Source organism: Dendrobates tinctorius, unplaced genomic scaffold, assembly GCF_039654945.1.
Source record: "Dendrobates tinctorius isolate UK_male_01 unplaced genomic scaffold, ASM3965494v1 ptg000084l, whole genome shotgun sequence".
NCBI lineage: Eukaryota > Metazoa > Chordata > Amphibia > Anura > Dendrobatidae > Dendrobates > Dendrobates tinctorius.
This window is the reverse complement of record NW_027361752.1, coordinates 50,986,583-51,001,101: the sequence shown is the minus strand read 5'-3', so window position 1 is coordinate 51,001,101 and position 14,519 is coordinate 50,986,583. Positions and strand designations below refer to the sequence as shown.

At 42.9% G+C, this 14,519-nt stretch overlaps 1 protein-coding gene across 1 annotated transcript in view; it reads right to left on the bottom strand.

Moving 5' to 3' along the window:
• The window catches only part of B3GALT5 (beta-1,3-galactosyltransferase 5), a 100,888-nt gene extending 91,222 nt beyond the window's left edge, over positions 1 to 9,666 (bottom strand). The window contains exon 1 of the mRNA XM_073584694.1: positions 9,514 to 9,666. The gene's annotated coding sequence lies outside the window, so the exon portion shown is untranslated. The remainder of the gene's footprint in view (positions 1 to 9,513) is intronic.
• Between the last annotated feature and the right edge of the window lie 4,853 nt (positions 9,667 to 14,519).

Here is a 14,519-nt window from a genome sequence, read left to right as displayed (position 1 = left end):
ACCAGCCTGATTGACAGCTCCTCAGTGTCCCTCCTCTCTGTTGATGAATCTCCCCCAGCTAGCCTAATAGACAACTCTTTGGTGTCTGGTGTCTCTCCTCCCTGCTGCTGAATTTCACCCTACCAGCTCCTCAGTGTCCCTCCTTTCTGCTGCTAATGAATCTCCCCCAGCTAGCCTGATAGACATCTCCTCAGTGTATCTCCTCCCTGCTGCTGAATATCCTCCCAGGAGCTCCTCAGTGTGTCCCTCCCCCCTGTTGCTGTTGAAGGTCCTCCCACCACCCTGACTTGATAGCTCTTCAGTGTCCCTCCTCCCTGTTGCTGTTGAAGGTCCTCCCACCACCCTGACTTGATAGCTCTTCAGTGTCCCTCCTCCCTGTTGCTGTTGAAGGTCCTCCCACCACCCTGACTTGATAACTCTTCAGTGTCCCTCCTCCCTGTTGCTGTTGAACCTCCGCCCACCAGCCTGATTGATAGCTCCTCAGTGTCCCTCCACCCTGTTGCTGTTGAACCTCCGCCCACCAGCCAGATTGATAGCTCTCCAGTGTCCCTCCACCCTGTTGCTGTTGAATCTCCTCACACCAGCCAGATTGATAGCTCTCCAGTGTCCCTCCACCCTGTTGCTGTTGAGTCTCCTCACACCAGCCTGATTGATAGCTCCTCAGTGTCCCTCCACCCTTTTGCTGTTGAATCTCCTTACACCAGCCTGATTGACAGCTCCTCAGTATTGCTCCTCTCTACTGTTGACTCTGCTCCCACGAAGTCAGATTGACAGTTCCTCTGTGTCCTCTCTGCTGCTGAATCTCTGCCTACCTAACCTAAGTGACAGCTCTTCAGTGCCCTCCTCCTTTCTGCTTCGGCTAAATCCCTGCCGACTTAGCCTGATTGACAACTTCTCAGTGTCCTACACCTCAGATGCTGCTGACTTTCCACCCAACTACCCTGTTTGACAGCTCCTCAGTGTGCTTCCTCCTTACTGCTGCTGAATCTCCTCCCAACTAGTCTGACTTACAGCTTCCATGTACATTATCCCAAAATTGCTGCCACTGTGTGTGAATTCTTTATGGAGAGCGTTCCACAGTGTCAACATTAGCGCCAACATCATTCCTGTTGGTCCTATCAGATAACTGTTTTGGGGGCATGTCTGTGACTTCTGAAAAAAACTTCTTCACATATAGCAGCCGGGGGTTTTTGGAAGATGCAGGAGGGGCTTAAGAAAGGCGCAACGGCAGCAGGATCTGTCTAGAGAAGGATCACTAGGTATTTTGACATGCATCATTAATTTATTTCGATTTGGACTGGAAGACTGCGTTACATTTGACTGTTATACAAATTTTTCACCTTTTTTAGCCAGTGGTTCAATAAACCTGTGCATTACAATATGGCCACTCTGCAAAAATTGGACTTGAGAATGGGGACGAATTCCAAGCCTCCCACCCACAGCCATTTATGTCCAAGACTAATGAACACATAGTGGTACCAGACTCGAGTATATGTCTACAAGCAGTGAACTCTAGGGAGTGTCAGCAATAAAAGTTCATTCCAGGTGTTTGCAACAGTCGCTATGGAAGGTGTGTAATTGTTTATTAAGAAATGCGTCTTGTAACTACCAAAGGGACTCAACAGTACGTGAAACCAAGAAAAAAATGTAATTAAAAATAGAGAAAAAAATTATATAACGAAGTACAGTATTGAAAACTAGATAAAATAAAATTGTGTCCCAGATATCATAGAATGTTGGAAGAAAATGAATGGCTTACACACCTGGACAACTCTTGGTTCTATTAGTCTGATCTTAGATGACTGTAGGGTTCTATAGCCATAGAGAAGTTTGGGGGTCAGGTGTTGTGTTACAGTCAGGGGGTCTGGGTGTTGTGGTTGCATCATAAAACACATGTAAATTATCTATAGTTCATGCATATAGTATTGGCATCCTTAGGTTATGCCATAAATGTCTTACAACATCATAGTATTTGAGGGAATGCTCTGTGGTGGCATCATACTTGTAGAGGGGACTTTGAAAATCATTGAAGCGTGACGGGGACCAAATTTAAGGAAGGATGGGTTCTCCAATTGAACAGAGATCCTTAATATAGGGAATAACTTTTTGATCGCTCAAGGTCCAACTACTGCCCCCCCCCCTGTAATTCTGAGATTGGGGCGCTAAAATTCCCTGAATGGAGAAGAGATGTTCAACTTCAAGATTTATTTCTGTCATTGTCTATGGGACTGTGAAGCGCCTTCTCCATCAGTACCATAGACAATAAATGGAGTACAGGTAGAGCATGTGCACCTGAGCTCCATTCAAGACAAAACAGAGTTCCAGAGCCCAAATCTTGGGTTCTAAGTGGTTGGACTCTGAGCGAACAGTTATCTCCTAAACTAAGGATTGGATATAAATTAGTAATTTGGGAATAACTCTTTAACCCCTTTCCAACATCGGACGTAACAGTATGCCAATGTCGGACTCCCCCTGTTTGGTGCGGGCTCCGGCGCTGTGCCCGCACCTTTCCGGGCACATGACAGCTGATATATACAGCTGACATGTGCCTGCAACAGTCGCAGGTGGAATCGTGATCCACCCACGGCTGTTAACTAGTTAAATGCTGCTGTTAATCTATGACAGGGGCATTTAACACATGCTTACCGGAAGCGCGTCACTAAACCCGCCCATCGCTAACCCCCGTCACATGATCGCAGGTCACCGATGGGTTGGCATGTCAATCAGAGTTCTCCAGCAGACCTCTATGGTTGTCATAGTCAAATTGCTATGACCGCAGCCCGGTGGTCGTCGCTCATAGGAAGTCAGCAATTCTGCTACATACAGGTGAGGTGATCTAATCATTGCCTGTATGTAGCAGAGCCAATTAGGCAACTGCAGCTTCTAGTCTCCCATGGAGACTATTGAAGCATGCCAAAAGTTAATAAAAATACTGTTTTTAAAAATATTTAAAAAATATATAAAAGTTCAAATCACCCCCCTTTTGCTCCATTCAAAATAAAACAGCAAAAAAAAATCAAATATACATATATTTGGTATCGCCGCGTTAAGAATCACTCGATCTATCAATAAAGAAAAGAATTAACCTGATTGCTAAACGGCGTAACAAGAAAAAAGTAAAAACGCCAGAATTATGCTTTTTTGGTCACTACAACATTGCATTAAATGCAATAACGAGCGATCAAAAGATCGTATCTGCACCAAAATGGTATAGTTGAAAACATCATATCGGCGCGCAAAAATAAGCCCTCCCCCAACCCAAGATCACAAAAAATGGAGACATCACAGGTATCCGAAAATGATGCAAATTTTTTTAAACAAATTTCAGAATTTTTTTCACCACTTAAATAAAAAAGAACCTAGACATGTTTGGTGTCTATGAATTCGTAATGGCCTGGAGAATCATAATGGCAGGTCAGTTTTAGCATTTACTGAACATGGTAACAAAACAACAACTGTGGGATTGCTTTTCTTTTTGCAATTTCACCACACTTGGAATTTTTTTCCCGTTTTCCAGTATGTGATATGTTGAAACCAATGGTGTCGTTAAAAATTACAACTTGTCCCCCCAAAAAACAAGCCCTCCCACGGCCATATTGACCCAGAAATAAAAAAGTTATGGCTCTGTGAAGAAGGAGAGCAAAAAACGAAAATGCAAAAACAAAAATATCGCTGGTCGTTAAGGGGTTAAAGTACATCTGCTCCAATACATTTTTAAAACATGTTTGTTTTCCAAGAGTTAAGATAATTTTTCATGCTTGGTGACCAGCATGGAGATCATCTAGAAGGAAGTAAGCCCAAAAAAACAAACAAAACAAAGAACGTCTGAGAATCTTTGGCTCTTTAGAGACCCATTACTTATCTGAGTGGGTAAGCCCCCAAAATCTCATTTGATCCAAACTTATGGCTACTGTGATGGTGTGCAGCTATATAGTGATTGTTGCCTACGTGCCATCCTAAATCTAGGTTTCTTTCCTGACATCATGTAGTCACTGATAGGTGTTTTAAGAATGTGTGTGATTGTAACGCTGATGGTTGTGGACCCACTGCACCATGGACCGGCCTGGTTTACCTTGGAGGTGCATGACTAAGTGTCTAGCGGGTATTCACTAGAGCCTCTGATGTTGAGGATGAGCTCGTAGATGCCAGGTGCCACTCCAGGGCAGTATTCGGACCTGCAGCAGCTGATCCATGGGTCCAGAGCAGGTATACGAGGTACAGGGAATGGTGAGACAGAAGAGTAGTCAGACGGTCGGGAGCAAGTGTGCGAGGTACAGGAAGGGTGAGACAGAAGAGTAGTCAGACAGTCCGGAGCAGGTATACAAGCTACAGGAGGGGCGAGACAGAAGAGTAGTCAGGCGGTCCGGAGCAGGTATACGAGGTACAGAGAATGGTGAGACAGAAGAGTAGTCAGATGGTCCGGAGAAAGTGTGCGAGGTACAGGAAGGGTGAGACAGAATAGTAGCCAGACGGCCGGGAGCAAGTGTGCGAGGTACAGGAGGGGTGAGACAGAAGAGTAGTCAGACAGTCCGGAGCAGGTATACAAGCTACAGGAGGGGTGAGACAGAAGAGTAGTCAGACGGTCCGGAGCAGGTATACGAGGTACAGAGAATGGTGAGACAGAAGAGTAGTCAGACGGTCCAGAGCAGGTATACGAGGTACAGGAGGGGACGAGGCAGAAGAGTAGTCAGACGGTCTGGGGGTTAGTTCAGGCAGCACAGGATCAGAATACTAAGCCGAGGTCACTAGCGGAGGGGTCAGACAGAACGGGTAAACAAATTGGGTCTGTAGCAGGTGAGATGAGACGAAATAGCACAGGACTGATTGCTGAGACTGACAGGAACCAGAAGGGGTGACGCCCTAATTTAGCACCTGCTGGATGTGAATTGTCCTCGGAATCCAAACCCTGCAGGACACAGCATGGTAAACTGTAATCCGTACAATTTCTGTAATGTGAGTATGACTCTCTTGTATCATGGCTCGGCTTCCCTAGATGTAAATGCAAAGTAATGTCTGATATACTGTGTTTCTAGGGTTAAATTGAATGTACAAATGAATCCTTACTTACATTTGCAGAAGTGGGACAGGGGCTTATAAACCAATGTGGTCTATTGCTGTACTAACAAACACATGTTTTAACTTAAAACCAAATGCAGATCTTTTCCTCCTCAATGGCATTTTCCTGTCAAGTCCCTTGACATTTTATTTGAGTATTATCTATTTTTCTAGGAAGTTTATTACATCTTGTATTTAGCCTTATCTTCTTCACCTGTCACCCTCAACACCCCACCAAAAGGTAGGATTACTACTTCCAGATATTAAAGAGGTTGACTAATGAAGCCTTTTTTGGACCTTTGGGCATCATAGAGTGGGTCCTCCTATCTATAGAGGTGCAGAGGTAGCAGTCACACCAGAACTATTGTAAAAAGGCAGAAGTATAACGCATGTCACATTAATTGTACAGTTCTTGTTCTAGAATTTCCATTGAGGCTCTGAAAGTTCAAGTTACCTCTCTGGGTCCCCTTTTCAGTATTCCTTTTATCAGCAACAACAGAGAAGCACTCCCTGCATTGATAATCTATTACATGGCATTTTAATGGCCTAAATATAATTCTATGCAATTGTCATTACTGGGAAAATACCTAACCATCTGGAATTTTACTCAGCAAAAACAGGTGTTTAACTAGGGTGCCAGTATCTGACCCTGTAAGGATCAGTTACAAATTGATGAGACAAATCCTTTAAGAGAATAATTCTGTCTATAATATTAACAAACACATCTCCTGCACTTTCAGCAGTGTTTGCAAAAGCTGTAGACTCATATTTGAGAATAAAAATGGAAAATATGAGTTCAGTTCATCAGCAAACGCAAAAAGTGAGTCTGTATATATAAGAAAAATCTTATCTTTTTATCTTATCCAGATACTTAGAAACTTTAAATCATTCTTTAAATTACTAGATAGCATACGATGGGGAGACATTAGACCCCATAGCGGTACCTCTCTTTGTATGCCAAAAAAATCTTGAAAAACAAAATAATTATACACCAACTAACAAGTATAATGTGAACAAGGGTTACCTATAACCGACTAACTGAAAAAAACCCTATTAAAATATAACTTTTATTAAGTACAAAAATAACAATATAAAATTGCACAGATGTCCCCTATTATAAAGCTAGGCTTTATAATAGTGGACATCTGTGCAATTTTATATTGTTATTTTTGTACTTAATAAAAGTTATATTTTAATAGGGTTTTTTCAGTTAGTCGGAAACAAAATAATTATGTTGAAAAACAATTTCTAAAAGTGAAATAATAAATTGTCTCTATTAACATACAGATGCATGTATATTGAGTGGCTAAGAGGCTGGATTCAGCACTATTAAGGGCTCATGTGAGCAGCATGGTGGCTCAGTGGTTAGCACTGCAGCCTTGCAGCGCTGGATTCCTGGGTTCACATCCCACCAAGGACAACATCTGCAAGGAGTTTGTATGGTCTCCCTGTGTTTGCGTGGGTTTCCTCTGGGTTCTCCAGTTTCCTCCCACATTCCAAAGACATACTGATAGGGATTCAAGATTGTGAGCCCCATCGGGGATAGTGCCAATAATGTCTGTAAAGTGCTGTGACGCTATATAAATGAGTAAAAATAAAAATAAAATAAAATGTGGACAGGAAAGTATACATTGCCGGCCCTGAATGGCAGTACAATTTTTCAGTGGAAATGTACAGCCCCCATACTTTGTCATACATATTCTATTGTCACTTCATGTATGGCTCCTTTGTGGAGCAAACCACTATGCTCCTAAAATCATCGATATAACATCACTAGTTGGGGGAAACTGAAAAAGGCACAAAAATTGTTTAAAATGAATTCGATTTTATTTTTTCTCAACCATAAAGCACACTGCTTTGCGTGAAAAATACAGTGATTTGTGGAAACTTTTCAGGTTATATACCCTTCGTCAGGCTTGGGGAAGCAATGTAAAAAAAGTCCTTGGATAATAATAGTCGAAAGCAAGTCACACCACACTGCTCTACACAGATTGTCTGCTACATAGGAGTTTCATGGTGGGGAATATCACCCCAGACCCTGTACATTGACATTCAGCTCAATGACTCCCTAGAAATGACAATCCTATGGTACAGCAGGACTCCGCTATTGATTACTATTCCCAAGAGACGCTTTTGATATTTCTCTCTATGTCTGATGAAGGGTATATAACCAGAAACGTTGGTATAATTCACTGTATTTTTCCATATGGATTATGGATGTGAGAAAAAAAAATTAAATAAAAAAGCATGGGAAACAATTTTTGTGCCTTTTTCTGTATCCAATTCTTCCAACCTAGTGATTAATTGATATGACTGTTAAGGAAAAAGATGACTGACATACAGGGGTGTAACTAGAACTGATTGGGCCCCATAGCAAACTTTTAAACGGGGCCCCCTCAAAGACACACCCTCAAAGACAGAACTACATTTCCCAGAGGTCCATGCGGCAGGCAGCTCTGCAGAGAGCTAATAGACAGCGAGGGCTCAGGGAAGGGGCGGGACTGAACTAGTCTGAAGCAATTCACTCTGTGACTGGCTGCAGGCAGGGAGGCGGGCCCAATATGTTCTTCGCTCCGCACAGCAGGCACAGAAATGCAGCGTAGGCTGCAAAATAATAGTGTACATTTTTTTCCGCCGTGGCCCCGGATCCCCTACACTACACGCACCGGGCCGGTGGTCCCCTAAGACAGCGTTGGCCACCCACAGCACCCGCCGGAGCGCCGCAGTAATGTACTTAATTAAATTGCACTACCGGGTAGTGCAGGGACGGACACTGACAGCTTGGGACCCCTGTGCAAGAAATGTGTCTGGGCCCCCTCCTTTTATGGCGTCAAAGCTATATATATATATATTGATATAATATAGCCACACACACATACATGTATATATATTACATAGTCTCCTTTATTATGTATATTGCTGTCCCTTACACAGTGCCCTCTCTTATGTACAGTACCGTCCCTTACATATTGAATTATATAGAGACCTCTTTTTTTTACATACCGTCCTGTCTTGTTAGCTGTATAATGTAAATAATGCAATGATGGCTGATGGAGCATGGGAAAGCTTCCTTTCTCATGGAGGAGCTGATGGACTGGTAGTTTGGTCACCGGCTGTCTTCTCTTCTCCTCCCCCACAGCAGCAGCGCAGCACAGCGTGACTTGGGCCTGGCGCTCCACATGGCTAATTTGAATAATTAGCCATGCGGTGCTGGAGGGGCCCCCTCTCCCCTGGGGCCCCTGTGCAATGCACGGGCGGTAGGTCCGCCCTGGGGTAGCGCCGATCGGAGCCGGGGACCCGGGCCCCTATATGGGCCGGGCCCCAAAGCAACCGCTTCGGCTACTACCCCGGTAGTTACGCCAGTGCTGCCATATCAACTCGTAATGACCTCTTCTGATGACTTTGCTGAACGGGAGACCCTAAAACATTAACTTAATACCTCTTAAGAGTGAATGTGGGTTTTCTCTACCAGCTAAAAACTTTAACCTCACAAGTTTTACTTACCCAACAACAAAGACTAGAATCAGCCTGACAATACACGGATGCACAGAGGAGGGACAAAATGTAGATCTGTGTATACACTGTACATAAAGCCCTGAAGGTAAAAAGCTAATCAAAAACAGTAAAAATAAAACAAAAAAAATCCTAATGCTAAATAATATAATATCAAGATATTTAATAATAATAAAGAATGCTACCATACAAAAATAAAAATAACCCAAAAGCATGATTTACAGTATAATTACTTCTTAGTAATTATCACAAAGAAAACAACCAGGTAAGGTATTTATTATTATTATTATTTTGATTATTCTTTCTTTTAAACATCTTTTTATAGGGTTACATAATACAAATAAACAATAATGTAAAATTACATAAAAAGGGTGTGTGTGTTTATTCAATAAAATATTGTCAAAAGTTCCTTCATTAGGTTGTCACATAGTACATATTATTATTATTATTATTATTATTATTATTATTACATATAGAAAAACATTAAAGATGTTAAAGATAATGGAAAAAAAGTGCTGTAAAATAAATCATCATAAATATATATATATATACCATATATACATAATAAATATATATATACCATATATACATAATAAAAATAATACTCATGAAAAAAAGGAAACAGCAAAAATCTAATCATTCGTGACATTAAATAATATATAAAAAATATAATTAAACAGGATGGAAAAAAATCATGCAAAAAAGGAATATAATTTAATAAAATTCACATAATGATGGTAATAATTTAGGTGCAAAAAAACCCACGGAAATATTAGAGAGTATAACAGACATAGTTATTATAGTAGAAAAATATACAAATATATATATATATATATATATATATATAAGAAATATATATGTATATATAAAAAAAATAAAATATTGTCTCGTCCGTACGGATGGTATTGTTCTATACTGGGTGTGGATAGGTGGCATCTCACCTACCTTACAGACCCTCCGGCTCCATCTTGTAGGACAGAAACCACCTTTCGACTTGTTCACAATCGCTGACAATAAGGATTAGGAAAGAAACAGAGCGAAATGTTGCAGACAGTCCTTCCCCTGGAGAGGGCGAGAATGATCTGCTCATTTATACCAAGAGCAGGAGGTAAGGGACTCTGTAGAAAGTGACATAATCCCTGGAAGCTGAGCCAGGGGGAGGGAGCAGTGCTCCGCCTGTGATGCACAGCAGATGTGATCACTATCAGACTTATTGGACTTTCTACATTTCTTCTGCCTAAAATTACAAACCATCTGTAAAATAAAAAATAATTTTACAAATTTTTATAACATACGTTTCTGGAAAAGTCGGTGACGGCGATACATATCATCCATGGTACCATACAGTCCTATAAAGAGAATCTGGTATTAGCAGGGAGGGGGATTAGAAAATAAAAAGGATCTGCATTGTTTTCTGAAACAGCGCCACTCTTGTCTCTTGACTGGGTTTGGTATTACAACTTTGCTCCATAGAAGTAGATAAGGCTAAAACTTTAATTCCAGACATTGCCAAAGGACAAGAGTGGCGTGCTGTTACAGGAACGGAGGCAAATTTTATTTTCTACCCTTGGAAACAAATTTAAGGTTATGCTATGTGACATGTGCAAACATCACTGTGCAAGGCGTGGAGGAAGTGGACTGCAATATTATACATTGTATGTGCTGTATATTTAGGTGATACCTTCCTGCTTGCAAAAACCCCATACATGTGATAAGTTTTTTTTACTCTGTTCCATTGTTGTCCTCTCTGCCTGGACATGCACCTACAATTGTCAGAAATACCTCTTTAAAGGGAATCTGTCAGCAACACCCCCCCCAAAAGAGTTATATGTTAAGGTAGCTCTTTCAATGACTAATCCAGCAATACCCTTACATGGCCAATCTGTTCCTCTGTTGATGAGAAATCAGATTTTGAATTTGCAAATGTGGTTGAAGAGCTAAGAAAAATCTGAAGCCTCTGTCACTCCAACTCTATTCGCTGTCTCTTTCCACTTGACTGACAGCCTCTTTGCTGAGTGGCTCCAGTAAAGAAGGAGAAGGTGGCGCTGGGCGGTGAATAGAGCTGGAGTGACAGAGGCAGGAGATCTATCAAAGCTCTTCAGCAGAGCTGGTGTGACACAGGATTGAGATCTATCATAGCTCTTCAGCAAAGCTGGAGTGACAGAGGCTTGAGATCTATCATAGCTCTTCAGCAGAGCTGCAGTGACAGAGGCTTGAGATCTATTATAACTCTTCAGCAAAACTGGAGTGACAGAGGCTTGAGATCTATCATAGCTCTTCAGCAGAGCTGCAGTGACAGAGGCTTGAGATCTGTCATAGCTCTTCAGCAAAACTGGAGTGATAGAGACTTGAGATCTGTTATAGCTCTTCAGCAGAACTGGAGAGACAGAGGATTGAGATCTATCACAGCTCTTCAGCAGAACTGGAGGGACAGAGGATTGAGATCTATAACAGCTCTTCAACAGAACTGGAGGGACAGAGGACTGAGATCTATCACAGCTCTTCAACAGAACTGGAGGGACAGAGGATTGAGATCTATCACAGCTCTTCAACAGAACTGGAGGGACAGAGGATTGAGATCTATCACAGCTCTTCAGCAGAACTGGAGGGACAGAGGATTGAGATCTATCACAGCTCTTCAGCAGAACTGGAGGGACAGAGGACTGAGATCTATCACAGCTCTTCAACAGAACTGGAGGGACAGAGGATTGAGATCTACCACAGCTCTTCAGCAGAACTGGAGGGACAGAGGATTGAGATCTATCACAGCTCTTCAGCAGAACTGGAGGGACAGAGGACTGAGATCTATCACAGCTCTTTCACAGCCGTGGAGTGACAGAGGCTTGAGATCTTATTATGAGATAAACGTGTGCACAACTATATGGTGGTGCCAAGATAGGTTCCCAAACCATGACAATGTGTAAAGAAGAACCTAGCACTCAACTTATGTTCATGTGAAACAAATAGTTTATTTCATCCCAGACAGAAGTACGTCAAAAAACGTTTTGGTCTCAAACACAGACCTTCGTCAGTTACTGTGAAAAAGACAATAACACAATAAATGTGAATTCGTATTCAAGACTGTGGGTTGGGGGGAAAAAAAATATAACAACAAAAGTATATACAAATAATCATTGGCGAACATGAATAATGTTCAAGAAAAGCATTATAGAAGAAATAGGTCGAGACACAATTTATATGTGATGATAGGAGCTGAGAGGAATGACATACCGTACTGCAGAGAGAGCGGGACGAAAAATAGTCAGCTAGAACCAAAGATAGGTGCTGGATATCATAGGGTTAATACCTGTGATTTAATGAAAAAAAGTGCGCTGTATGAATAGTAACAAATAAATAACGTGGGGGGCGCAATAGATGGGTTAAAACATACCCGTGTAGGAATGAACTGAAGCTCGTCCAGTCAGGGGAGAAAGGAAGGCTCAAATGACAGGGAGTATGATTTACTGTCATTTTTGTGAATATGGGTCATTACTGTACATTGTTCCCTATTGTGATACTATATGACCTTTCCCCTCCGGCATATACGTTTTTATGCTCTTGTATATTCTGGATGACTATACTCCGTTTTGTATCTCCTTAGAGCCGTCTATACTGAATTCCGGGCATCACCTGTCATGAGCACCTACTCAACATATTCCACTGAATAGCTCACCATGAGGCTATGTGCACACGTCCGGAATTCCTGCGGATTCTATGCGTTTTTGCTGCGTTTTTTTGCCGCAAAAACGCTGCAAAAATGCATAAAATAAGCAACCCATTGAATTCAATGGCATTCCGCACATGCTGTGCTAATGCTGCGTATTTTTCCGCAGTAAAATCGCATCGCGGAAAAATATGCAGCATGCTCATTCTTTTTGCGGAATCGCAGGAATTCCGCCCACATAGGAATGCATTGTTCTGCTTACTTTCCGCATGTGGCTGTGCCTACCATGCGCAAAGTAAGCGGAAAATGTGCGGATGGTACCCACGGTCTGGAGGAGAGGAGACTGTCCTCCAGGTCCTGGGTACCATATCCCTGTAAAAAATAGAATTAAAATAAAAAATCGTGATAATCTCACCTTCCGGCGTCCCCCACAGCGTTCCCAGGCCTCAGTGATGCTCCCGGCAAGTCCCGTTCCCAGTGATGCCTTGCGACAATGACCCTTGATGAAGTCACGGTCTCGCAAGATGCTACGTCATCACAGGTCATTGTCGCAAGGCATCGCTGGGAACGGGACTCGACGGGAGCATCGCTGAAGCCTGGGGACGCTGCGTGGGACGCCGGAAGGTGAGAATATCAAGATATTTTATTTTTTTTGTTATTTTTAACATTATAACTTTTACTACTGATGCTGCTTAGGCAGCCTCAATAATAAAAAGTTGGTCACACTTGTCAAACATTATGTTTGATGAGTGTGACCAACCTGTCAATCAGTTTTCCAAGCGATGCTACAGACCGCTTGGAAAACACTAGCATTCTGCAAGCTAATTATGCTTGCAAAACGGTAGTTTTTCGTGGGAATTACGCAGGAATTACGCATGCGGAATTCTAGCGTATTTCCCACGGCAGGGAGTTGCGGAATTGCCGCACATAGCCTAAGTCTCACCTCATCCTGGATACTCTATTCATATATTCTGGCTTTTACTAGACTCTTCATTCCCATGATCTATTATAACGTCTACAGATTTTTGACTCCTTATTATCATATTTTATTTTTATTATTTTTTTCTTTTGATTTTTTCAAGGGGCGCTTTCTGCACTTGGGGAACACATGACTCCCTATTTTTCCTCCTCCACAGGGTGGTAACGCTAGCTTTCCACCATAGAAACGCTGGTGGAACGCATACAAACAGTGGTGGAACGCACGGCCATGTTCCTGACACCACTTCTTGTTTTGAATTGAGTGGTGGAACGCACATGTGGCGCCCCTGAGAGTTCAGTCACCACAGAGGTACTGCACCTCCTCCTGAGGTGTGGTACCCCACCATTCAGGTAAGGTGGAGACTCCTGACCACGCTCCAACACTTGCATCCCACACAACAGAGTAGTGTAGCAAAGCACCCTTTGGTGGCTCCCTGCTTGGAACACGAAGCGTGCTGGGAGGCGGGTGGAGTTTAGTTAGCATCAAAAGAGCGGGAAGAGTTTAGGATTTGGTCAGTCTGTGAGAGAAGCTACTCTGAGAGGGATGGATGAAGGAAGTGCTGCAGCTGACCTGAGTGACCTGGGTCCGCTGGCACAGGAAAGGAACATTGATAGAAAGCCTGACTCTCTCCATAAGAAAGAAGGATTTGTACGGAACATGAGGAGAGGAGGACTAAGGATTAGGGTTAGAGGAGAACCCTTCCCAAGTTCACAGCGCAAGGCCGGGGTCCGGTCCCCGAGGTTGTATGGATACTAATGGTCCTGCAGCAGACACCGGAGGAATAGAAGTTGTCACCACTTTATTCCCACACCAGACTTGGGGGCACAACAGCAAGTGAGTGAGCTGGGACTTAGTAGCAAGGAGTCCCCGAAGCAGGCTACAGCTGTCTGCCGTACAAGTAGAGTTCATAGGAACATCTGACAGGAGGAACTCCAGTGTAACTCAGCACTGTGAGTACTTCACTATAGGCACAAAAGGGAGACTTTCAGAAAAGGCACATATGTTGGCGGAGTGTTGGAAAGGAGTACTTCATCTTGCCTGGAAGTTGGCTGAGCCCCTGACCCGGAGGACACGGCACAGAGGTGGGCACCGGTACCTGCAACAGACTGTGAGTAAAGCTTTAGAACTACATGCCCTGGTGTCCTCCACTTATTCCTGCATCAACACACCCAGCACTGCTACATCCTTGTGCCTAGCCCTGCACCATTCATGTCTCTCCCCTATCTCCTCATCTACACTGCCCTGGGACTACAGCCCTGCCTGTGGAGGGCTACACCATCATTGCTGCACCACACCATCTGTCCCAGA